The sequence below is a fragment of the Zalophus californianus genome, chromosome 5 (genome assembly GCF_009762305.2).
Source record: "Zalophus californianus isolate mZalCal1 chromosome 5, mZalCal1.pri.v2, whole genome shotgun sequence".
In the NCBI taxonomy this organism is placed as follows: Eukaryota; Metazoa; Chordata; class Mammalia; order Carnivora; family Otariidae; genus Zalophus; species Zalophus californianus.
The window spans coordinates 104011832-104035386 of NC_045599.1; positions in this window are offsets into that span (position 1 = coordinate 104011832).

Genomic DNA, 23555 nt, shown 5'->3' on the forward strand with positions numbered 1-23555 from the left:
TTCAGCATCCCCGGGGAATCTTTATTTATAGCCTCAACTGCTGGAGAGGGGGCTGAAATCATTCCTGAGGAGCTTCAGCGATGGAGAGTGATAAGATAACCAAAAGATGTCGTTCCCACCACCGAGCTCTGTTAGAGGCAGGCGCCTGTTGCCGCTGAGCCGAGAAGCGCTGTGTCACTCCAGGGCTCCTGTCCACAGGGAGGAATTGAACTGCCTGCCTTCTAGTTGGTCCATCGGCCGCTGCTGGGCCCCTTTCCCCAGTGCACAAGCAATCTCGATGCTAATCCTAGCAAATCCCCCCAGCTCCAAACAAACAGAAACCTCTGTGGGCTTGCAGAGGTCACTGATCACAGAGGATGCATTTTAGATTCGTAATGATACAGTCTAATCCACTGGCGCAATGGTCCTGCCTCTGTCAACAGTGTGGTTTCTGTAATGAGCAGAGCAAGAAGCGTGGGGAAAATGCAACGTTGGATCCAACCTGCCTTCCCGAGGGAGGGGGTGGAAAGAGGCAGCTGGCTCTTTGCTGGGCATTGAGGGACAGTCTGGTGGGGGGTAAGGGTGGGGCAGAGAGTGTCTCATGTACTGTTGCACTCCTAGCCCCCAGCACACTGCCTGACATAGAGGCAGTCCCTAGATCTTAGTTGAAAATGGATACACGCATGACCTCTTTAATTTCCCAGTGTATGAGAGCCCCAGTTATAGTTCTTGGGTAAGATTTGTGCTTGAGAGGAAAGAATATTTTCTAGAGAGCTGGGAAGACCAGGGCTCTAATCCTGCCTCTTCTAAAAGACCTTGGGCAAGTCACCTAATCTCTCTAAGCCTCAGTTTGCTCATGTGTAAGATGGGGACTCATGAATACCTATTATGTTTTGGATGCTATGCTAAGTATTAGAGAGAGTGCAAGTATGTTACTTCACTATGGTTTATGCTACCTGGGAGGAATGGATATCAAGTTATTATCAGCCAATATAACACTTGAATTGAATTAATTGGTTAGATTGTACCAGGTAGGAAACAATACCCACCCTACCCCACCAAGACTGCCTGGGATGGTTTTTTTTTTTTTTTTTTTTTTTAAGATTTTGTGTTATTTATTTATTTATTTGAGAGAGAGAGAGAGAGAGAGAGGGTGGGCCTTCGAGCATGAGTTGGGGGGGAGGGGCAGAGGGAGAGGGAGAGAGAGAGAGACTCTCTCAAGCAGAGCCTATGCTGAGTGTGGAGCCTGACAAGCAGGGCTTGATCTTAGGACCCTGAGATCATGAAGATCATGACCTGATCTGAAACCAATAATCAGATGCTCAACCCCAACTGAGACACCTAGGTGCCCCTGGGACGGCCTGTTCTGTTGGACCCTTATTTCCAAGCCCTGCTCTGAGTGTGAGTTTTCCTCAGCTCCCACTGTTCTCCTTTGGCTCATTCATGCTCCTGGACCTCTGCTCCTAGCTGAGGCGAGAGATCCCTTGGACCGGACACCAGCTGCCCAGTGCAGACTCTGTGCTCTGCCTCACATGCTTTTCCTCTTGGCCCTTGACCCTCACTTGTCTCCTGGCCCTGAATGGTTTAGGTATAAGCTCCTGCTCTTCTTCGAACTCTACTGCTGGTCCGAACCTTTCCAACATGTCAGGGCTGCCGGAGACTGGCCTGGCGTTTGGTCCTGTCAGTTTCCACCTCTGATTCTTCGGGTTGGTTCAGCCCTGGAGTCCTGAAGGGACCAAGCTGAAGAGCCCTGAACCTACCTTTCAAAGAGAGAGAGCACCAAATCCAGCACTTGAGCTTTGAAGTAATGCCAGGGGAGGTCAGAGGGCGAGGGAAAACAGGATGTGAGTCCGGGGAGAGCAGGAAAAGTCAGGAAGTGGAGGACAATCACCTTAATGGTATAATGTCTATCCTTACTCTTGCAATAAAGAATGGTTACTGCAACCACCATTAAAACATCATTTCCTAGACTGACAGAATAATGTAATGATTATTAAAAGCTCAGTCTTTTGAACCAGACAGATCTGAGCTTGAAACCTGGCCTTATTTCTTGCTAGCCTGGGCGAGTTGCACCCTCTTTCTGAGCTTTGTGTTCCTCACCTGTAAGATGGGGTCCGAAATGGTCCCTGCCTCATAGACTTGTTGAGAGCATTAAATGAGACACTGGATATAAAGTGCTTAGCACAGGGCCTGCGGCACAGTACACCGTCAATAAAATGGTGGTTATGATGACTGAGATTTGTTCTTGTGACCCCTGCTTTACTGGCTGCTCAGGGTCATCAGGAGGACCCCATAAGATAAAGAATTGAACATGTTTAGAAGAAGACTGGAGGGCTCGATGTCCACAAAGAGTATTAAAATAATTATCTTCTTTCTTGGTTTTTGAAATTTGCTAAATGATTGGACATAGATTGGGTGCCTCACAGCCAGAGGGTGTGAAGGACTCCCCCAGACCCGGTTCCTGTATGACATTTTGATCTGGTGCAGTGGGATGGAAGGGGCTTCAACTGCATCTTCCTACCATCCCGGGGCCTTCTGGGCTATCAACATTGCTCAGGCTTTCAAGCTTAGCAGAGTGGGCTATAAGTGGGGAGGACCAAGAGCTAAAGCTTTATTTGCCAACCATTTCTCAGAGCCTCTGGCTCTGAGGCTGCCTGGGACTGAGTGATCCAAGGAGGTGACAGAGGACCAAGCAACAAGCCCTGATTTATGACCCAAGGTTCCCATTCTAGAAGCCACATCATTAGTCCCTTTGGGAAAGAGCTTTAACCAGCTGAACTGCCTTTCCAGCTGCAGGATTGAGTCCCAGGCCTGCTCCCAAGGGCTACTCCTTTTTATGTACCCCTTAGGGGGAAGAAAACCTGTAGAGCAAAATTCTGGGACTGGGTCTGTATGGGAACCTGCCCTCTTACTGGCCAGGCAAACGCAGTGGAAGATAGGGGTGGTAGAGTTCATAATATATGCTGGGCATACATAGAGTCCAGAAGAAGGGACAAATAGTCTTTTACTTTGTGTTCCAGTCTTTTTTTTAAAGATTCATTTATTTATTTGACAGAGAGAGATAGTGAGAGAGGGAACACAAGCAGGAGGAGTGGGAGAGGGAGAAGCAAGCTTCCTGCTGAGCAGGGAGCCCGATGTGGGCCTCAATCCCAGGACCCTGGGATCATGACCTGAGCCGAAGGCAGACGCTTAATGACTGAGCCACCCAGGTGCCCTTATATTCCAGTCTTATCTTACAACCTCTACAGACACCACAGTGGCTAATGGTGCTCCACCACATTTCAGTTTTTCCCTAGCATCCCAGTTGATATGGGACCATTATAGTAGAATTTTGGGATACCCCATGTGGCCACACCTTTCACCAGTGGTAGGTATTACAAATACCTACCATTCTCCCCATCTTCCTTTCTAGCATAACTGTGTGGGCAACAATGTGCTAAAGTGGACCCCTCCACTAGATCCAGGCATGAGCCATGTTTGGTCTCACTCAAACGTGACATTTCTAGTCCCATTTGCTAATGATTGGTTTAGGTGTGGTCATGTGGATTAGCTCTAGCCAATGGGACCGGAGGCAAAGTCTCCTGTAACCATCTAAAAAGATTTTGCTTTTTGATAAGAGAGAGACATGTGAGGAGAAACTGTGGTCTCTCTTTTCTTTCTTTTGTATGTCATTGGGTGAAGATGTGGTGCTTGAAGCTGTGACAACTATCTTGCCACCATGAGGGAAAAGCCAAGAGCACAGGGCGTTGAAATTGGTGAGCCACTGATCTAACCCTGAATCTAACTGCCAACTTGAAGATTTTCTGTTAAAGTATTAAAAGTCCTTATTGTTTAAACACATTTAGTCAGATATTGTTACGTGTATCAGAAAGCATTCAGGGAAACCTCTCTTCATTTGACTCTCTCTTTCCTCTCCCTTCCGTGCCTTAACCTAAGGGACTCAAACTTGGCTGCCTGCAGGGACCAGCGTGGAAATACAGAAAGGTGAACCTGGAGTGGTATTAGAGAAGCAAACTGGTGAGTGAGTGCTTCTTATAAAGGGGCTGGTGCTGGCCATACAGGAATGCTGGCGTGGTGTGGCTAGATGTTTTTACTGTTCAAGACAAACTGGAAAACTGCATTTTTATATGGAATCTCTCAATTTTATATGTGCATTTACATTTTAAAGAAAGATACTGTATGGAGCAAACCAACACATCTGAGTACTCGGTATAGTCCAGAAGTCACACATTTGTGCCATGACAGTTCATCCCAAAGTACCATCTCTTCCTAGCTTGATCACAAGTGTGGCCTGTCAATGACTTCTTTCAGATTTTGTGTTGGGTGGGGCTGTGGCTGTGGGCTTGGGTGATACAGGGATGGGAAATGAAGGATGGGGGAAGGAAGGATGAAGGTGACAACTGTGGCCTGCTATTAAGGTGGAACATCTATAAGACAACAAACTTTTACCTTGTGGGTCAAACCTTTTCCTCACTTAGATCCTGAGTGTGATTTTTACAGAAAGGATTACTGTCACTCCACCAAGTCCCATTACCAGTGGTCCCCTTTTCTTATTCGAACATCACTGTTGTTCAGGTTCTAAAAATGGAATTGAGGAGAGTCTATACCACCAAGTAGCTAGAGGGCCAGAAAGTTGGATGCTGCCTCCTAGAAGACTGCGATCCACAGGACTTGGTGAGTGCTGTGGAGACACACATTCTGTCTGGGAACAAGCCTTCTCAGGCCCATTTAGTCCAATAAGTGCACTGTTCTTTTTATTTATTTATTTATTTTTTAATTTTTAAAGAGTTTATTTATTTATTTGAGAGAGAAAGAATGAGACAGAGAGAGCATGAGAGGGGGGAGGGTCAGAGGGAGAAACAGACTCCCCGCCGAGCAGGGAGTCCGATGCGGGACTCGATACCAGGACTCCAGGATCATGACCTGAGCTGAAGATAGTTGCTTAACCAACTGAGCCACCCAGGCACCCTGTACTGTTCTTTTTAGCAAAATAAAAATATCCCGTGGAAAATCCAAGGACACTGTCTGCAGAGAGAGGCTTGCACCGAAAGATCATTCCCCTTCCATGCTAAGAGCATTTTGGTGGGTGGGTAAATACAAACACAGCGCCCTAGGGAAGGCCTGGATGGCTGTGGACATTTTAGATCTTTGCTAAACTCACTTTCCATGGACCTGCTCCTCAAGGGCAAGTTGAGTCCTGGCCCCTGTGTGACCCAAGTAGGTTGTTTAATTTAAGTCCACAGGCTGTAAAATTGGAAATCTTCATGTTTGCCTTTAGGTCATCAAATTAAAAAGTTTTTGGAGTGCCTTAGTTGAAAGGCATCAGAGAAGAGCTAACATGAACTTCATGCACTGTACTGTGTAGAGCCCAATGATGCCCTCTCGATGACAAGGGAGGATGAGTCACCACCAGCTTCAGGGATTGAGAAGAAATGTCAATGAAGCCATGAATAATAGGTGCTGTACTGACACTTAAGAAGGCTAAGGACAAGAATTAGTTGGCAGGGAAGAAAACAGTATGCGGGGGAGGCCAGCCCCAATCCTGCAGAGCCCCTGTAGCTCATTGCCGTTTGATTGAATACCCAACAAAATAGGGAATTTCTTTCATTTTAAAGGAAAAAATGTGGATGTGTTGGAGAGAGGGGTCCCTTTTCAAGGGCAGAGAGGTGGACTTGATGGCTTCTGGAAGCCCCTTCAGGCTCCAGGCCTTTATCATAACCGAGGGGGCTGGCAGTCAGAAATCAGTGAATTCAATCCCTTCTCCAAACATCCCGGGCTCTTCAGAAGGAAATTCTGCAGAAGGGCAGAGCCCAACCTTGGCTACTTCTAGGTAGACCCCAACATCCCAGGAGTGCTTAAGGAATGTTAGGATGCATTTCAATCTTTGCCATCAAGACAGTAATGGTTCAGAAGACAGTTTCTGCCCTCTGCATAAGGAATAGGAAGTGAGGTTAAAGAGTTGATGATTGTGTTTCCACAGACCTTCTGATTAAATACTTTGCTGGTGTTTCATCCTAGGTGGACCAGCAAAGGATGATCACCAAGAAAATGACCAAATACCTTGCCATCTGATAGTATCTCCACTTGCTTGTCAGTTTAAAGCAGCCAGAAACATCTCAGTAAGGGCGTGTAGACTGTCTCAGAGGAGAGAAGGTGATACCACCCCACTGCTTCCACTTTGATGGACGTTGCTGCATCATCAACTAGTATGTGCAGATTGAGGGGTGTGGGCCAAGATGAGAATGTTAGTAACAGCAAAGCCTGTTGTAGGTTGGGTTCTCTAGAAGCAGACGTGAGACGGGGTTTGGTGTTAGGGATTAACACCTGTGGAAAGGAGATGCCTGGGCAGCTGGAGAGGCTGAACCGTGATTCTTGTTCCCATTGTCCTGTAGTAGGCCAAAAGGACCGAGCCTTTATCTGTCACTGGATATGCGCTCTGGGGAAGGGTACAGTCTTTTTTTTTTTAAAGATTTTATTTATTCATTTGAGTGAGAGAATATGAGAGAAAGAGAGCACATGAGAGGGGGAGGGTCAGAGGAAGAAGCAGACTCCCTGCCGAGCGGGGAGTCCGATGCGGGACTCGACCCCAGGACTCCAGGATCATGACCTGAGCCGAAGGCAGTCGCTTAACCAACTGAGCCACCCAGGTGCCCCGGAAGGGTACAGTCTTGAGCAAAGTGGCTCTCGGGCAGCTCAGCTGAGAGCACCTGCAGCAGGGGGCATGGTGAATTCTTCCTTGAATGGAGATCTGTGTCCTTCACAAAATCCAAATCTCAAACCCAGAGAAGGTCCTCTTACAGATGTGATAGCCATGAAACAGCCCCTTAGAACCCCACGTTATCTCCTGACCAAGGCGTTTGGACAAAGCAACTGAAATGTCCGTGATGGTGGTGAGAATGATGATAGCAAGAACTCAGGCTTTGGATTTGGATGGACCCGGATTCAAAGTCCATGTGAAAACTTAACCAGATGTGTGACTCTGGGAAATTAATAACCTTCACTGAACTCCATGTCCTATTCTGTAAAGTGAGGATAATAATATAAGCTGGTCCTGGGCTTACTTGTCTTCAGGTCCATACTTTCCCTTACTTCCTCAGTTCCGGGTCAAAGGAGCAGATCTCTGCAAGCTGCGGTTCCCAGGCTCCTGTGTTGCTTGCTGGCTTCTACTTGGGTTTGGCCAATGGTGGGATGTCTCGGGGCAAGAAGTCAGGACATTTCTCCCTTCTCCATCAGCTTCAAGTAGTATCTCTGGCAACAGCTGTGTCTCCACAGAGGGGAGCTAGAATTAACATGATCACACTTTAAGGGCTACGTGTACAGGTTTTAACAATGTTGATGAGCCAGTGTCTTAATAAAGATTATTTTAGTTGATTAACCATCACTCATATAAAGGATGGGAATTTTGGTTAGGACATGGAAAAGCCTATGATGGAAGTATGTCAAGGCTTGTACTGCAGGGACGTGATGAGCAAATAAACTAGAGTGAGGAGAGCTTCAGGGTGTCAGGTAGCGGCAGTGAGGCAGAGGAGGGGACCCTACAGTAGAAGGTGTTTAAATAGTTGTGGAAGTAAAAACTGTCAGCGTCACAGCTCTGCAAAAAATTAGACCCTCAAAGATGTTTGAAATGAACATTCAAAGCCTGTCAAAATAGAGCTTCAACCCACTTTCATTACTCTTTCTTGAATCTTGTAGTGGGTTGAATGGTGCCCCCCAAGTTTTAACCCCAGGTACCTAGACAAGTGACCTTACTTGGAAATGAGTTCTTTGAAGATGTTAATTAAGAGTCTCAAGATGAGATCATGTTGGATTTCGAGTGAGCCCTAAATCCAATGACTGCTGTCCTTTTTAGAGAAGGGAGAGGGAGGTTTGAGACACAAAGATACAGGGAAGATGGCCAAAGACAGAGGTAGAGATTGGAGCTGTTTCATCACAAGTCAAGGAATGTGGGAACCACCAGAGTCTGGAAGAGGCAAAGAACGAAATATCCCCTATAGCCTCCAGGGGGAGTGAGGTCCTGTGGACACCTTGATTTGGACTTCTGGCTTCCAGAACTGTGAGAGAATAAATTTCTGTTGTTTTAAGTCACTTGATTTGTGGTGGTTTGTTATGGGAGCCCTAGGAAACTAATACAGACCCAACTTTACGGCAGTAGTGTTTCACTGAGCTATTTCTTGGGAGCCCAGCTCTTTGCTGACTTCAGGTTATGTTACATTGGACATGCATCATATTTCTATTTCATGCATGCACATTTAACCATGTGGCAAAACTAACAAGAGATAGGCTAATTGATAGATTGACAGAGGCAGAGAGAGTATGTTAATAGTCAAGCTATCGCCAGTTCTGCCCACTTTCCACACAGTAAGTGGTGAGTGCCCTCCCGGGAGGATGCAGACAGCATGGCAATGACTGCTCCTTCTCTTCTCTCCCTTGGACCTCACACGATGTGTGCGCTCCGTATTTCAGAACTCCCATTTTTCATACATCATGGTACCTCAAAGCAAACTCATAGACTCACTTGATGCTCAGCTGAAGCAACCGAAATTTATTTCAGGACTAGAAAAAACACTGGCGGTATTGGATTTCTTGACACATAGTATGCAATTCTCCAACCTGGTCCCTGCTGACCATCATCTAGTCGTGATTGTTTTTTTCCTGCCTTATTCATGATTTTAGAACCCAAACGCTGAGTGAAATTTAATTCCTTTGAATTCGCTTTGCTTAGAATTTCCTAGTATGCTTCAACATGTCACCTTTTCCAAAAATTTTCCCTTCATCTCCTCATTTGTGTTGAATTTCTAGAGTCTTCAACTTCGATAATATTTCCTTCTATCTTGTTGATGTATCTTTGCTTATGGGAACTTGTGCACATACCAGCCTCCCTGACACAAGTTCCTTGAGGCTGGGGACTACATATCATTGAATCCCCCATAGTTAAATAGATGGATGGGTGGATGGATGGATAGGTGGATTGATGGATACATTGATGAGTTTATAGATTTCAGAGAAAAATCAAATGGAAACTAGTAGCTAAAGTGAAGAAAACCTGTCTACACTTACACTGCCTAATGTGAGGCTTGATGCACAAATTGAGACTCAGATCGACAGGTGACTCCATACCCTTGCAGCTAGCTGGCTTCATTTCTCTGTTGACTTAAAATAAAGCCAGGCATCAGGGCCCCCTTTAAAACACCGGTGCTGGGACACATCTGTATCACAACTCAGCTTAAATGTCAGTTCCTCAAAGAACGCTTCCCTGCACCTTCCAATCTAAATGAGTCCTTCTGTCCTCTGTCATACGCTGTCATGGCATCTTCTTTCCCCCTTCATAGTGAATGTCATAGTCTAAAGCTGTATTTATATTTTTTGTGACTTTTAGTTTAATATATTTTATATCCTCCCACCTCCTGGCCGACTTTAAACTCAAGAAAGGTAGGATTCATGTGTTTCTTAACCCTGGTGACCTAATGTCTAGCTCAGTGCTTGACGTATACTACCACTGCTACGAATGTCTAACATGAATCAACTGTGTGTCGTGTGTCAAACACTGTTCAAAAGTGCTTTACATAAATCATTTCCTTTCATCTTCAGAGCATAAGCATGAACTTTTATTATTCCCATATTATAGGTGAGGAAACAGAGAGTGAGAATGTGGTGTTGAGATTTAAACCCAGCCATGCTGGTCCCAAAGTGAGGACCAGTCACTAAATATTTGTCAGATAAATAAATGAATCATGATAAATAGTACTGTGTATTGAGGCACTCTGGGACTCAGAACTGGGAGGACATGTATATATTTTCTGGGCTAACCTCCTAGCCCTGCAGTAATATCTGCACTAGCTATTTTGTTAGTTCTTCAGATCCTTCTGCAACATTTCTGGCAATGGAGACTCACTAACTTTTCTGATGGGACGACTAACCATTGGGATGCTCTTCCTTACATGACACTGAAATCCACTTCCATGGTATTTCTACCTGTGGATACTTGTTCTACCCTCAGCAGTTTAAAAGAATTTTAGTCCTTCCCACATAGCACTGAGAAGAGTTTCCAATTAGATGACAGCTTCTGTCCCAGCAATAGCTCCAACTTCTTGCTAAACCATAGCGTATTGGTATCCCAATTAAACTGTGGTGTCCGTATCCGGATACAAGGTTTCTCAGGCATGGATAGTGCAGGGTGGAGTATGGTAGGATTATTCATCTCTGTATCCACGGGGACTGATGTGCTGCTTGTTGAACTGAAATGGAGAGATTTCATAGTGGTAATAAAAATCCTTTTATTTTATAGCTGAAAAGTCACAAAACAGTTCTGCATGTTTGATTTTAGCTGATTTTCTCTACAGCATGACTTTTGACCTGCATTACTTTTTGATCAGATGTTTTAGGACATTAGAGCTACAAGCAGTGTGAGAAGTACTCTGAGGCCCAGAAAGACTGAGTGGCTTGCATAGGGTCAAGCTAGTAATAAAATTAGGATTCTTCCTAAAATTGGTACTTTCTGGAAACTATGTCCTTACCATGATCTCCTATATACTTGCTGGGTTTCCCTACCTCTGGTTCTTTTCAATATGTTAACTGTGGTCAAAATTGTGTTGGCAGTGAACTTCCTGTCATTGGAGGCGTGCAAACTGATAATTAGATGACTTTTGGGCAAGGATATTATACCTACAATAGTTGAGACATCTAATGAATATGAGTTAAATAATCTTTCAGTCTCATAGTTCTATGCCACCAATAGACTGCCTAGGGGTCAGGTAGAGTTTTAGGCATAAAGCTTTGAAGAGTTCTGTCAACCAAATCATTTCTGAGTATAGCCACAAAGCTTCTCACCTAAACTGGTAGAAGCCAAGATTATCATTCTTCAAGACTAAAACACCACCAGAAATATACAACTCTTCAACACTGATTATCAACAACTTGTGGAAATTCCCCAAGACCTTTTGTCCAAATCCTGCTCGTTCACTCCCAGCTTGACTTCTGTCCACTCTGAGTAGTCTTTCTCAATCCTGTCAACTCAAATGAGACTTTCCCTCCCACATACCACCCTGGCACTTGGTATCTTTCCTGTAAAACTTATTAAAGTCTGCCTTATATTATGTATGCTTTCTTGTTTCATTTTAGCGATCAGTATGGATTTATGTATTTGCCCTCCATTTATTATTATTGTTAGCCATGCAAACCAAGCACTTTACACGTTCTGCCTTGTGTGTATGTGTGTCTGTGTGTTGCCTTATTTACAGTGCATCTTGGCAGTGACCCTGTGAAGTAGGTGTTATAACATCACCATTTTATGGATGAGGAAACTGAACCTTAGTTGTCATTTTCCTAAGATTACATGGTAAGTTTGTGCCAGAGCTCAGCTCTTTGAGGGCAGAGGCCATGATTCTTTATTCTCCCCAGTCCCTAGCATAGTTTTTTGTATACCCTAGATGTTTAATAATTTTTTTCTGTTGCTTATTGCTGCAGACCCAGAAAATATTATGCCACACTCAGAATATGAAAAGCATGTGGTACCAGAGAATCAAAGGCAGGTGGGTATGCTGGGCATTGGACTGAGGTAGAAGCAGTCCTCAGGCTGAGCCAGGAGAGCACTGAGGAGCTATATTATGATAGGAACTCTGCCACTTTTCATCATGTGGCCATAGGAATTATCGAAAACAGTGGGCAATGGTCTACATCTTTGATTTTAGTTTTGGGTGAAATGAGAGGTAGAACATTATTGTTGTCTTAGCAGTTGATCTGAGAATTCTTTCTGAGGAGAGATTCACCTCAGTGGGGGGAAAAATCCCCTTATTAGGCCCACTTAGAGTAGAAGCTGACATTCTGGGTATATCTAGCTATGTCTAAGCAAAGAGGGGAAGGAAGAGGGAAATAAGAGATGGAGAGGGAGGGAGGGAAAGAACCAGCAAGATGGTGAATTAGCTGTGCTGGGTTGTGCATGATATAAGTACTCTCCGGAACTGTCTGATCTTCAGTAAATTCTTGAAAAGCTTGGCAAATCGTTGGCACAAAATAGATTTCTCTTTGAAAATGGGGAAAAGACTGTGCCTCGGGGCTCGGTGGTAGAATGGTGACAGTGAACCAAACAGGAAGATTCTCAATACCAGGAAAAGGCAAAGATCTTGAGGAAGGTTTAAGGCTTTCCCGTGCTGTGGAACCGGGGGTTCAAGGCAACATTACCAAGATCTCAAGAGTTTGGAAGGGGGTAACTGCCTGTCACTTGGTAACATAGCCACAAGTGGTCATATGACTGGTTTGAAATCAATTGAACAGGGAGTAAATAGACATACTTTGAGGACTAACCCAATGCCAGACACTGTGCTAGGTTGAACATCTCATGACTGATTGGGAGAAATTGTGACCTTGACCGATGGGAATGCTTCCCTCTTCTGTTCTGCTGAGAATTCTTTCTCAGTTTTGCTCACTCCCAAAGTAATTAACTCATATTATAGGAACGAATTCATGACTGAACACATACTTGTCCTTGCTACTTCTGTGAAGCTTGAATGACTTAATGAGTATGAAAGAAATTAAAAAAAAAAAACCCAAATTTGCTCCTTTATTAGGAACCCCATCACATCTAGCTGCCACATTGGAAATTATAAAGCTAACCCAATTTAAGGCATTCATGTTTGAGAGTTAGCTGTATGGGTTACCTCTGCTGGGAACTATTTGTTTTTTTTTGTATGTGGGTTTGGGAAAGAGTGTTATATTTTACAAAGGGAATTTAATTAACCTGTAGGAATTATGGACAGCAGTGACTGGCATACTGAAAAAGAGATTTTTCGATAAAGGGCTTGCTTGACATCTTTAAGCAGGAAATAAAATCTGCCAGCTTCAAACATCCCCACAAATTTCACCACTACAGCATCTTTTCTAAGACTCCTGGGAAAATGCAGTACGGTTGTGACAGGCTACATCTTTAAGTTAGTCTCCATTTAAAACGAAGAGAAGCAGGGCGCCGGGGTGGCTCAGTCGTTAAGCATCTGCCTTCGGCTTGGGTCATGATCCCAGGGTCCTGGGATCCAGCCCCGCATCGGGCTCCTGGTTCATTGGGGAGTCTGCTTCTCCCTCTCCCTCTGCCTCTCCCTCTGCCTCTCCCCCTGCTCATGCTCTCTCTCTCTATCTCGGTGTCTCAAATGAATAAATAAAATCCTAAAAAAAAAAAAAAAAATGAAGAGAAACAAGAGGCCAGAAACAAGCGACCAAGCCACAGAGCGATTATGGGAATTAGTGAGCAGTGTGGGCTACGGAACGTATGAGTTACGTTTTTCTTTGGGTTTCATGCAAAAACTTCTCTCATTTCAAGTTGCATCTGCTTTGCACAAGTGATTTTTTTTTTCCCAGAGCACCATGAATGATTTATGACTTTCTGACGTTGCATCCCACAAGATTACATAAGGAACAGAGAAAAACAAGTGATTGAGCCAAACTTAAAAAAAATATCAAACATGTGCAAAAAGTAGATTTTATCTTGGCTTCAGTCAGATAACAGCTTTCTACTCACCAAAAGTGCTCCCTTGGTCCAAAGAGTACCCCATCTAGGTGAGGATCCGCCTGATTTCATTTCACCGTTGCCCGCACACAACCATCAACTTCGTTTGGCCCCAGTGATGTCCTGGAATGTCCCATGGCCCCAATTCCTCCTGTCTCCCCCAAAGTGAACTTTTCAGTTGGATTGCACAAATGGTCTCATTAGTTTGGTTAATGATTGGACAAAAACACTGATGGGAGTAATATCTACCAGACTTGTCATTTTTAAAACCATAGGATAATAGAATTGCAACATTGACAGGGGCCCGGGACCATCTACTTCTAGCTGTTTGATAAACTTAAGACAGAGAACTGAAGTGACATACCCAAAGCCACATGGCGAGATCGCCTCAGGCAGAGAGATAGAATTCTACCTCAGGGTAGAGTAGTTTGTGTGTATGTACAAGACACTCTCATCTCCTTATTTAAGTGGATGTGTTAACATTGGGTATTATTTTTCAACTACAGGGAATTCGGAGGTTATCTGATGGAATGTCTGTGGCTGACTGTGTTTATTGAGCCAGAGCCAATCTAGAAAAGGTGGCAAGAGCTCTCAAGGCCAGGGCTGGTGTTCAGGGTTCGAGAACGGGGTAGCAGGCTGGAGGGGGTGAGGTGGTTCCCTGGAGTAGTCAGAAGTAACCACATCACGGGATGAGGGTTTGTCTGGAAACTGGAGGTCTGGGTCAGTGGGCCTATATGCAGTTCCCGGTTTAAGGGGTAAGTAGAAGATGACAGAAGACGAGGCCAGTGTGAGGAGTCCGGGAGTGATTGAGGGCGAGGATGGGTGGCCAGGGGGAGGGCTGTGGTTGAGCAGGAGAGCCTGCTCAGGTGGGGTGGGGCCAGCTGCTGGCTTCTGGGAGCAGGACTGGGCCATGCCATTTCAAGTTGAAAGGCAGGGATTGAAAATCCACTACTCTCCCCTAGGAGAAAAACAAGTTACAGAACAGTGTGTAGAGTGTGACTCCGGATACGTGTCAATCTGTCTCAAATGGAGGAATGGAGAGTACCAGGCAGTTTCCTGGTTAAGAGCACAGACTTAGGAGTCAAAATTCCCGAATTTGCTTTTACCAGCTTTTACCAGTGTGATTCTGGGCAAGTCATTTAACCCCTCTATGCCCAATAACAGAATAAAACCTACTTTATTAAATTTGTTAAGAAGGTCTGAGGTAATGGACGCATAAGGCACTCAGCACAGAGTCCGGTACATAGCAAAGGTATAAAAAAATGGTCATTACATATATAGTTTTACTCTTGATTTCTGGAATAAGGTCTACTTGGATTTGAAACCCAGCTCTGTCACTTATTAGCTGTGTGCCCTTGGGCAGGTCACAACCTCTCTGAGCCTCAGTTCCCAATCTGTAAAATGGGGATAAATACTGGCCACATTGTGGGGATGTTGTAAGAATTAAATGAGATAATATATAAAAGGCTCAGCCCCAGGTACTCAAAGGGAGGTAGTTCTGGGGGACTGGAAACACCAGGATGAGGTGAAAATATTGGATGTTGGAGCCAGAGACGTGGAAGGGAAAGATGCTCATAAAAATGTTGGCAGTGATTTTTATTTTGTTCATTCTTAGTGTCCGTGTTGTTTGAAGAAAAAAAAGTGTGTTTACAGTGAGCCTGCTTATGGAAAGGCAAGAATGGCTAGTAAATAACAAAATTTAAATAAACAAAGATAAAGCCTACCACTTGCGTTGCAATGCTCTAGTGCTAATGATAAGCAGATGAAGCCAAAGAAAGGCAAGCTCAAACTGATGGCCCGCGACTTCCCTTAGGTGGAATCACTGTGGCTGTTTTGGATCAAAATAACCTCTTTTTTCTAAATCCCCTCATCAGGCTAAGTTTTTTTAGGGTGTCGATGTGATTGTAGCCGGTAGCAGAGATATCCTAATTTTTAGTCAATCAGTGTACTGACTTACAGACTTTTAGACCTGGACATAATTTCAGCCTTGCTACGAAGCAAGTGCCTGATGGACCTCTCCCTTCCTCGGGCCACGGGGAGGGATCAGAAAGGGAGACAAACCATGAGAGACTCCGGACTCCGGGATACAAACTGAGGGTTGCTGGAGGGGAGGTGGGTGGGGGTCTGGGTAACCGGGTGATGGGCATTAAGGAGGGCACGTAATGTGATGAACACTGGGGGTTATACGCAACTAATGAATCATTGAACATTACATCAAAATTTAAAAATATATGTTGGCTAATCGAATTTAAATTAAAAAAAAAAAAACCCACAAGACGTCACTAGAAAAAAAACCCCAAGCAAACCTCCCAGAGGGGCAGCTGCAGTGGTGTTCACAGTGGCTGCCAAATGTTGCCTGCTCTCCGTCACTCCTAATTTGGAACTCTGAACCCTATCGTCCCCCATCTAGCAACCTCAGCCTCTATCAGGAATGCAGTTTGCCCAATATGCTTATGTTTGCATCGTTTGGAAGATCTCTGAAGGTCTGAAAATGGGCATTTAAATAAAATCCCAAGCTTTCCATCAGAGGGGAGGTTCATTCACATATTCATACAATCCTTTATTCAACAAACATTTGATGAGCATTTATGGGCCAGGTACAGAGCTATATATCAATCAGTCAATAGAAAAGAAAAGAAAAAGCAGGGCTAAAGGAAAAATGTAGATGATCTTTCAAATTAGGATGGGAAAAAGGGCTCTGGACTAGGAGTTAGGAAAAACTAGTATTTTAGTTGCAGATGTTCTATTAAATAGCCCTGAGATCTTAGGCATGCCATTTCTCCTTCCTTGGATCTCAGATTTTCCTCTGTGAAAATGAAGAGTTTGGGCAAGTTGCCCTGGTTGGAATGATCCATTGAGGGTTTTTTTTTTTTTTTTTGAGATTAGAATGATAAGGGGTTCACAATGAACCATTCCTTCTTATTTCTTTTCTCATCAGCAGAAGGAAGGTCTGGGTGCTCCAGAGAGACTAAGGAAGAGGGATTTCCCACTTGCATTCATAAATCCAGGATGTGGCCTTTGCTGCCCACCTGGTTTTTGGACTGCTGTTTCAAGACTGCAAGGCAGGTGGCTGAGCTGGGAGTTCTCAGTGTTGGCAACAAGAGACCTAGACCAGAGGGGTAGGTGCTATGCATGGATCCAAACTTTGCCACAGGAAATCCAAAAGCTCCTGGAGACCAGTGCTGAAATCTTTCCTTCCACATCTCGATTTCTTTCTCTCTGTCCAAACTGTGAGTTCGTTCCAGTTTAGTGGCCTCAAACTTGGCTTTCTAGCATGAAATTTGTGTTGTTCAGTTCTTCAGGATTTTTGCTCCCGGCTACCCCCTCAAGATGTGTTTACTTGGCATGCTTTCCCAGGGAAGAGGGGACCAAATTTTGCACGGGAGTGTAGAGTCTGCCTGTCCAAGGTCACAGTGGTTCTGGTGGCGGTGGAAAGCAGATTTGACAATGGCAACAATGGTACCCCCACCCCCCCCCCCGCCCCCCAAGGTTTGGTCCTGAGTGAGGGGACGGGAATGACAATGGACTTAATCACTGTGCTCTTGGAGATAGTTGAGGTGTCTCGACTTTGCAACAGATCATTCTCTCTCCTCCCACCCTCAGTCTTGGAAGAGCATCCCAGCCCTTAGCAAGGGTTTCCCAGGTGCTTCCAGGGGAGGCTCCTGTTGAGACTGAGCCAGGGCTCAGGGTAGTGCCCACCCCAATGACCAACTCTTTTGGACTGCCTTTGGCTTCTGGTACTAACTCATGGTGTCACCAGAGACACGGCACGTCAACTGTCCCATCTGTAAAGTGAGGAGGATAAATTAAATCAGGGTTTCCCTCCGTGTTCCTCACAGCTGGCTGTGTGTGGTGGGAGGAGGCAATGGGGATTTGGTCCTTAAATCAAGCAACTCCTCTTTAATCTTTTTTACGTCCTGAACTCTGCCCATAAGATTTCTTCTGAAGAAAGTGTTCTCTTTGAAAAAAAAGAAAAAGGTTTCGTAAAACCAATAGAATAAATGTATTCATTTGTGCAACTTTGTTTTTGAGCACCAGTTGTGTTCTGGGCACTGCTATGGGCACTGGGGGGGTGTCCAACTGTACCAGCTGTTGTCAGGGCCCTGCTCCTACCCGCCAGGGCTCATCCTTCCCTTGCTCCCCAGGTTCTTACTGCAGGTACCTGTGACTCTGCCTCAGGGCTGTCTTGGGCTGCAGCAGCACGCTCAGCCGGCGAGCAGGGCCGCGTGGGGATTGATACTGCAGGAGTAGTCTTCAATTCACAGATGGGGGTTGGTGGAAAATACTCCTTGGTGGGGGCAACTTGGAGGCATGCTCTCCATCTTTTCCCAGAGGTCCCCATTGGGAATATGACTCAGTCGTTTGTTAACACATCTTGTTTTGGCTGCCTTCCCTTGCATCTTACTTTCCCAATCCCCTATGCGTGCTTCCTGGGATCGCTTTCCAAATGAACCATTGCCCTTGAGTCCTTGACTCAGGGTCTGCCCTGGGAAAAAGGGGATATTCCAACCTGTCCTTGTGAGGCTTTCAATTATGCGTGTGTGTGTGTGTGTGTGTATTGTTTGTTAGATGATAATGAAAGTCCTTGTAGCTCTAGTTTAGTCAAGGAAGCAGAGCCCAAGACCTGAAGCTGCCTTTGATCAGGGTAAGCCCCCATCAGCCTTTAACCAACCTCCTGATTAAGTTGCCAAATATTTACTGAGTGCCAACTGCAAACCTGTCCCATACTGGGCTCTGGGACAGTGAGCTAAGCATTGGATGGAAAAAGAAAACTTTAAGACCTCTCCTTTAAGATCCACTGGAATTCTCTAGATTTAGAGAAAGAAGAGCTGTTCCTACCCTGGTAAGAGAAGAAAAGACTAACCCATGAACTAGTTTGAGAATAAAAGCAACAACAGATAAAGGTTGGGTTGTATGACACTTCACAGGTACAAGCTAGATAAAGCATTATTATGAATATTAATCACATACACATGTGTGTACACACACACACGCACTACTTCCTAAAACTAAAGAGTAAGTGCGCCAGTGGCAAATGAGTACCTGACTTAGCCTTTGGAGGCAGAGGGGCTTGGTTCCTTAAGAAGGCTGGTGTGCAGAATGCATCTGGTTAGGGGCAGGGGACCCTCTCCAGTGGGCAGACCACAGAAGTTAGGGGGTGTTGTGTTACAAAGTGCAGTGTCAGCAGCAGAATGGTCTTGAACTGTCTGCTTCTAGGTCTTCTCCGTAACTGCAAGTGAAACTCCCCTGGGAGAGGATGTAGCCAGCTCCAAATGGCCTTGTTTCCCCTTGAGCTCCATGGGGGCTTGGACCTTCATTACACATAGGCTGTTATGTTTGACCCTCTCCTCCAGCAATCCCCTTGGTTCACTGTGCTAGACGGTGAAGTCGTATGTCTCATCAGCCCGGGCAGGGCTGCAAAACTGTGATGTGAGAAACTTTGCTAAGTTGCAAGAGAATAGGAAGGCTATGGTGCCTGGCACTCAAACAATTGATCTATTTGTTTGAATAAAACGGGTCAATTCATTTAGGGCGCCTGGGTGGCTCAGATGGTTAAGCATCTGCCTTCGGCTCAGGTCATGATCCTGGGATCGAGTCCCCACATCGGGTTCCCTGCTCAGCAAAGAGCCTGCTTCTCTCTCTGCCTGCTACTCGCCCTGCTTGTACTCTCCCTCTCTCTCTCTCTCTGGCAAATAAATAAATAAAATCTTTAACACCCCCCCCCCCCAAATGGGTCAATTCATTTAAAGAAAACCAAGCCAACGTGCCTGTTGTTTGGCACGGTGAAGATGAGACCACTGTCTGGAAGAGAAAGTTCTCATCTTTCACCAGCCTAATTTTGGCTCTGTCCCTATCTTGTGGTCTTATGCTGTTTGCTTAATTCTCTCTGTACTTCTTTCCTTAGCTATATAATGGGAATAATAATACCTCATAAGGTTCTTGAGAGATTCAAATGAGAAAACATGTGCAAAATGTTTGGCATAGGGTCTGGCTCAGACACTCAGTGGCTCTGAGGATGGGCATGACAACGGAATGATCATGATTTAATGGTGTTCCTGGGGGCTAGATGCTGTGCATGTCCACAGCTCTTCTACTTTGGGATTCCATGCTTTCCCTTTTCTCACTTCCTCATTTCTTTGCTATCTCTTTAAATTTGCTTGGTTTTCACCAGTTTGAAAAGAAAAGCCAAAGCAAAGCAACAGAGGGTGATAATCACAGGCACTAGGCATATATGCCTAAGTGAGAGTCCCTTCTCTTTAGATGTGAGATAATGTCTTTTTAACCATGTCTCAAAGGGAAAGGAGCATATTTGACTGAATGTGACTTTGATTGGATTAAGGACAGAATAGTTGCATTGGGGATATTATTATCTAATAACTAATAATTCAGACTAATTATTATTGATGCTTAACAAATAGTTGGAGACATAAAAGCCAGTCCATGTCTGTTACACAGTCCCAAAGTATCCTTGGGCAAGTCACTTTTCTCTGGGTCTCAGCTTTTCCCTTTGTATCATGAAGAGGTTGAATTACTTTTACTGGAGAAAACTTCATCCAGCAAAATCCTACAAGGAGCTCCAATATAAAAAATTAGATCAAAGTGGAGCTATTCTGGTTGGAGAGCTCTTGGGTGGCCTAGAGCTGTAGCAATTGGGGATTCTCTTCGTCTCCCAAAAGATCTTCTTTTGTACTCACCATACCTTCTGCTCCAAGGGAATAAACCCTTCTGTCCTCAAGTCTTAATTAAATGGTGCTTCCACCTTTAACAGCCTCAAATCCCTCAGATCCCAGTGAGAAAGGAACTAGATCAAAGATGGAATTGCAGAGTGGCTGTCCACGTACACGTGCTGCCTACCACGGTTGGACGGCTCTGTCTGAGAGAACCACTGTTGCTCAGCACCTTGCAAATGTCGCCTCCTTTAATCCTAACACATTCTCTTGAAAGTAGCTACTGTTGTTATTCCCATTTTACTCCTGGGAAAGCTGAGAGTCAGAGATAAGTAAGTGGCCCAATGTGACAGAGCTAGGATCTGAACCAGATCTGTCTGTCTCCAGAGCCCACGTTCTTAACCATTTATCCACCTTCCAGCCACTGGTGTCAAGGAGAGATTCTTAGCAGGCTCAAGGATGACTGCTCTATTTTATTATCTTGCTCACTTCTTGAAACCACAGTTACCGTAATTGTTTAGAAGTGGCTGCCAGATGTAATTTTTGGTAATGAATCTATGTAAACTTGCATGTTATGAATGTAAATAATTCACACCCTGAATGAGCTTGTTTGTTGGAGTGCCCTCTGTATCAGCACTGAGACCCTGGAAGAATTGTTACATGTCTACCCTGGGAGACAGACTGTAGGATGAGTTTCTTGATGACCTGGTCATCCTTGGGCTGGACAGGGAAGGTTGCTTCCTTGGGCTGGACAGGGAAGGTTGCTTTCTCCTTTGGCTGCCGCCTTAGCTTTTTCCAGTTCTTAGCCAAGTTCAGGAACTCCTCCCCATCAGTCACCCAATCAGCCTGGAGTCAAACTCCTGGCTGTCCAGGCACCTGTTAATCAGGATGACTCAAGCCAAGAGCTAAGCCAACAGCCGTCTTGACACGTTAAATGATGCAGACAGCCCAAGAAACATGTTGGCTCTGCGCTGTCCTTCTGACTCATCATCCTCTACGTGACTTGACTCTTCTGTGCCCCTCTCCCACTTCTGGGGTGTTTTTCACTTTACAAAACACTTTAAAATTCATTGTTTCATCTGATCCCCAAGTCACCTCTAGGAACTAGATAATCTTGGCTCCCATGTCTAGATGTGGAACCAAGACCCAGTGGGATTCCATAACTTGCCCCAAATTGCATGGCTACTAATTAGCAGAGCAGTGACTCAGATCCAGACTTTCTGTTGCTAAATGATGTATCTTAGTTTTGACTCAGGCTATGGGATTTAAAATTCTCTCTATTCCCTAGTCTGACCTCTGCCTTCATAAGCCCCACTTGTTCTATCCCCGATTACATTACATGGGTTGGTAATTTCTGCTTCGGACCCTAGTCATTATTCCTTAAAGACTATGCAATGACTCCATTTGTCTTGCAGTTCATTCCTTCATTTTTGTCATTCATTCATAAACATTTATTAAGCACCTACTGTGTACCAGGCACTGTGTTCGGGGGGACTATAAGGAAGCACAAGCAGTGCTCGGGGCCAAGCCTGCTTCCTCTGAGGTTACTCATTCAATCCCCATCCTCATCCAGACCATGACCTCTGCCATATTGGATGCCACTGGCTAAGTTCTTTTTTCTCTTTCCTTCATTGTTTTCTTCTCCTTCATCCATGCCTTAAGAGTTGGTCCAAAACAAACAAACAAACAAACCAACAAAAACCCAGGAGGAGGGCCTGAGCTGAGAAATGCAGATCTAGAGCACTCTGGTGAGGGCCTGCCTGGAGTGTGGCCTATGCAGTCATGGCTCATGCTTTGTGCGTGAAGCTCAGGAGGGAATGAGGCTGCCTAGGGAGAGGACACAGAGCAGAGGAGCCTGCAGGCTGGATCTGCTGCTCAGATGTTTGTGTTGAGCCTACAATGAATTTTAGAAAAAAAGCAAATTAGTCACCAACACTTAAAAATCAGAAATCATTTCATAAAAACCTAGATTCCTGGCCTCTCTTTAATGTTGAAAAGATCTGCCAATACTGGGCCTGCACCAGAGAGCAACAGGTAATGAGAGTTGAGTTGCTATGCCCCGTTAGAGAGGCGCATCCTTTTCAGGTCTCATTGTCCCCAGACAATGGGGACATTCTCTCACTTCTGTGACCTGCCTGGCCCCTGAAGACGTCTGAGTTTGTGATCCTGGCAGAGCAATGGGTAAGCAGTATGCCTGGGGGACACTCACATTCATTGGATGATGTACTCCTAGGGAGATTCCTTTTTCTGGTTTTACCTCAAACTCCTCACCTTTGCTCCAGGTTCTATTCATAGAATGTGAGTTTGATCTTCCTAAAGTGAAGGAAGGACCTCTTCAGAGGCGGAGAAGTTCAGGACGTTGTTCATTGCAGTGGGTGTGGGTGGAGGTGGTTATTCCTTCTTACTGATGGAATGAAGCCTAGACCCTTGTCTCTAGAGCACTGGCAAGTAGTCAATGCCAAACAAAGTTGGAAATTAAAATACCCCCGCCCCCCTCCGCCCCCAGCCAATCCTGCCTACTAAAGAGAAAGAATAAGGAGGGTTGGGAGTTCACTGTTCAGTTTTAGAGCCCGTAACCACTCAGACCAGGGCTGGGAAGCAATTTGTTTTTTGCTCTCCCATACCACCGACTGACCTTCCTCCTGTGATGTAATCTTGTTATGCAGCAGTTACACTAGACCACGTAAATTCAGCCTTTGTTCTCCAACAAGACAAACACTCCCTTGCCTGCCCTTTTTGCTTTTATAGAAAAAAAAATCATTACAGTATTTTCTACCTTAGAGTGAATATGCTTTTATGAGGAAAACAAAAAAATTAGGAACCCAAAGCCATATTGTACACGTGATCCACTGAAAACAGTATTTTGGGTTCTGAGTTGTTTTTGCATCCTGCCTGAATTCTCTGAAAACTCTGAAAATTATATTATTCCCATTTATTTATTTATGCAAAGTGGCTCGTCACAGCGGAGGCTTTCCATAAATAGCAGCCCCCGTTGTAGGGCTTCTAAGGTGCCTTCTAATTTGTTCTTTTGTAAGATACTATCAACTTAGTGACCTGAATGTCGTGTGTTGGGCGAAACATGTGGCTGGGAGCTAGGGTTCTGTTCTAGAAGCAAGTTCTGAGGCTAGTTTGCTGTGTGACCTCAGGCGAGTCCCTTTTCCTCTGGGCTTCAAGTCTTCACTGGTAAAATGAATGGATTGGACCGGATCAGCCTTCCTGAGATGCCATTGTTCCAGTACCACTTTCTGTGGTTTTCTTACAACGCCATCTGTCTGTTGTATTGTTAATATAAGTACATCCCTTTTACAAATACATTTTACATAGTTTCAGTCAGATACCATAAGCTGCCAAATAATGGGAGCTCACATTGGCTGAGTGCTCGGGGCCAAGCCTGCTTCCTCTGAGGTTACTCATTC